General features: G+C 41.2%; 1 long non-coding RNA gene across 1 annotated transcript in view; it reads left to right on the forward strand.

Moving 5' to 3' along the window:
* The first annotated feature begins 1,816 nt into the window (after window positions 1–1,816).
* The window catches only part of LOC121815658, a 14,950-nt gene continuing 13,372 nt past the window's right edge, over window positions 1,817–3,394 (forward strand). The window contains exon 1 of the long non-coding RNA XR_006055247.1: window positions 1,817–3,291. This is a non-coding gene — a long non-coding RNA (uncharacterized LOC121815658). The remainder of the gene's footprint in view (window positions 3,292–3,394) is intronic.

Genomic DNA, 3,394 nt, shown 5'->3' on the forward strand with positions numbered 1-3,394 from the left:
GAAAAGGGCTGGGAAAAATCCCAGCACACGGACTCTTCACCCTCCTGCCCTCTGGGAGGCGCTACAGGAGCCTCCGGACTGAGACCACCACCACAGCTGTCAGACTCCTGAACTCTGCCTCCTGACGTCTCACCCACATTAAACTCATGGACTGAACACACACACACACAACCACCTAAAACTGAACACACACACACAATGGACAAAACAAACAAATGGCCAACTGCACCCTCACACACACAATAATAACATGGACTGAGCCACCACTCACAACCACCAGCACTTTATATACCACTGTACTGTATCCATATATCTCACAGTTCTCAACTGCACCACTGTAAATGCTGTATAGACGATCACACTGTGCAATACAATAATTATAGTTGTTACAACAGTTTATTAACACTCACAATTGTACATCTACAATCTGTCTAGTTTTCATATTTCTAACCATATACCTGTTCATAGCCTGCACATATAGCATATTCATAACATACAGGTGTGTCACACTGTAACATACCTATAACAGATCCATATTCTGTAATATATCTATATTTTTGCTGAAGCACTTCTGGATGGATGCGAGCTGCATTTCGTTGCCTTGTACTTGTGACGTGTGCAATGACAATAAAGTTGAATTCTATTCGATTCTGAGTTGTATGTGCATGTAAAAGAAACCATAGTAAATGTGCTTGTGTGGTGTTCTTGCCTGTTAAAGTTAAATCCTTTTCCATTAAAAGAATTCCGACTTTAATCTCAGAGGAACATCTCACCTCTTTTTGCCTGTTCTGTGATTCAGAGGAGAAGTTGTTGGTTTATCTTAAGCAGGTTTGGCATGTAAAGAGAATTTTCCCCATCTTAGATCCTCTGACTGGAGAAAAATGAAACCTCTTTGTTGACTACAGGATGGCAGGTTGGCTCTTGCTGCAGAGATGCATTGAATCACAACCTGAGCAGCTGTGAGAACTTGCATGCTAATGACGTCCACGCCTTGCAGGACGATTGTTTCCACAGACACCCAAAACACAGCATATTACACAGAGCAGCGATGATTTCAAACAGAATGATAAGGAGGAATGATGATGAGCATTTCTTTGTCCACAGTTCTTCAACACAATTCTGCTGTTTTGATAAAAAAAACTGTAGATTATTAGTAAAGCCTGGCCGGCGTGTTCCTGGGCCCCAGCACTATGTGTGCCGCCAGTGGCGGTCCTAGCCAGTTTGGCGCCCTGGGCGAACACTCCCTCTGGCACCCCCCCACAAAACATATTAAGGATTGTACATTAACATAAAATTGTTGTACACACACACATAGGAAGAGAGAGAGTATGCATAGTATGCAAACAGCCATCATAATTCGTCACACAATGAGAACAGGACGAATCAACAACTGACAATGACTCATTAATATTAAAATCTGTAACTTAATGTATTGTTTGGAGTTTAGTCTGTTGCTGTTGCTATTTTTACCATTTCTTCTGTAACCCACATAATTTTCTAAGGGATTAATAAAGTATTCTGACTCTGATAGTTTCAGGATGACCTGCCATTATCCAATCACACGTCTGCTTACCTCTTCTTTTCTCTTTTTCTAACCTGAGCACCTGATGGCTTTGAACTTTTCTTGTCCATCTTCCATTGGTTTGAATTTTGCACTCCAGTATGAACAAATTGCTAAACACAACAACAAAATCGAGAAACAAAAAAACAAATGGAGAATCACAAAAACAAAATTGAGAAGCACAAAAACAAAACTGAGAATCACAAAAACAAATCAAGAAGCACAAAAACAAAAGAAGAAGCACAAAAACAAAAGAAGAAGCACAAAAACAAAAGAAGAAGCACAAAAACAAATCAAGAAGCACAAAAACAAATTGAGAAGCACAATTACATTAAGAAAACCGGAAAGGGTAGGTACCAGTCGGCAACAGGAGACATCACTGATTGGACGTCCGCGCTGTTCATCTTTGGAACCGGAAGTTACTCTGCCTGTGGCGCATTTTTTTCAAACATGAACATTAGCGGTGACCCAAACATAGCTGTCGCTATTCGAGAATATTTTGATTCAGGACAGACATACGAGGTGATACTGGATATGCTCAAGTGTAATCGTGACATTTCAATTAGTATGCGTACACTGAAAACGCATTTAAAAGAATCTGGACTGTACAGACGAGGCAACTATTCTCCACTTCCTGAGGTGAGGCGTGCCATTTTGGCCGAGCTTCGAGGACCAGGACAATTGTTTGGATATCGGACCATGTGGCAAGTTCTCAAACAAAAACACAAGCTGCGTGTCAAGCGTGATGTAGTTATGAGGCTGTTGAGACAACTAAATCCTCAAGGAATCGCTTTGAGAACTCGAAGGAGGTTCACAAGACGCACGTATCACTCCATGGGGCCCAATTACATATGGCATGTAGATGGCTATGATAAACTGAAACCCTTTGGCTTGGCCCTGTCAGGATGTATAGATGGCTTTTCAAGAAGACTGATGTGGCTTGTGTGTGGAGCAACAAACAACAACCCAGCTGTTATAGCTCACAATTATATAAACTGTGTAAAGAGTCTTGGTGTGATACCAATGAGATTACGAACAGACTTCGGGACTGAGAATGGGACTATGGCAGCAATACAGTGTACCCTCCGTCACGCGCACACGGACTATTATGCTGGATCGTCACGCCAGAGTAGCGTCCTGCTGGACGTGTTGAAAAGTTGGATGAGATAGACGTTAACAGCCGTCACTTTATTGCAGGAACTCAAAATGGTCACTGTCAGCTGTTGTGCCGAAATGAGCATGCTTGCCTAGATTTAACGCCGCCAATACAAAATGAAAAACTCAGACCAAACTCTCCACTCCTCACAATCAACACACAGAACAGAGTGAAAAGAATACAGCATTTTTAACAAGAACACTACTGCAGGGTCGCTACAATATTTATGGAAAACTAATATGCATTACTTTGTTTGACATGTGGCATGTTTTAAATGGGACCAAAATGTAACAAACCCTATAAAATGACCAAGAACAAAGCTAAATTGATTCTTAAATATTAATTATATACCCAGGTCTCAGTTTTGGATGGACTTGTTTGGAGACCTAAGAGACTCTGGAAACTTAAATGGAAGCCACGAACACCAATGCTTGCTGAGATTCTGCTTCAGAGGGGTTCAACAGAAAGACCTGGATGAATGCAAAGACCTCTGGAACAAACACAGGATCCGGCCAAGCAGACTTGCATCGTGTCCAGGGGGGATTCCAAACGAACTCTATCTCTTGCCTCACAGGTATTTGAGTTCTTAACAAAATGAATTAACCTTTTGCATCAAACTAAATGCAAGGTGTTGTTATTGCTTAAGTTGGTTAATATATATTCATAATTTTACACAA

Source organism: Haplochromis burtoni, unplaced genomic scaffold (assembly GCF_018398535.1).
Source record: "Haplochromis burtoni strain Fernald_Lab_line unplaced genomic scaffold, NCSU_Asbu1 Contig_261, whole genome shotgun sequence".
Lineage (NCBI taxonomy): Eukaryota > Metazoa > Chordata > Actinopteri > Cichliformes > Cichlidae > Haplochromis > Haplochromis burtoni.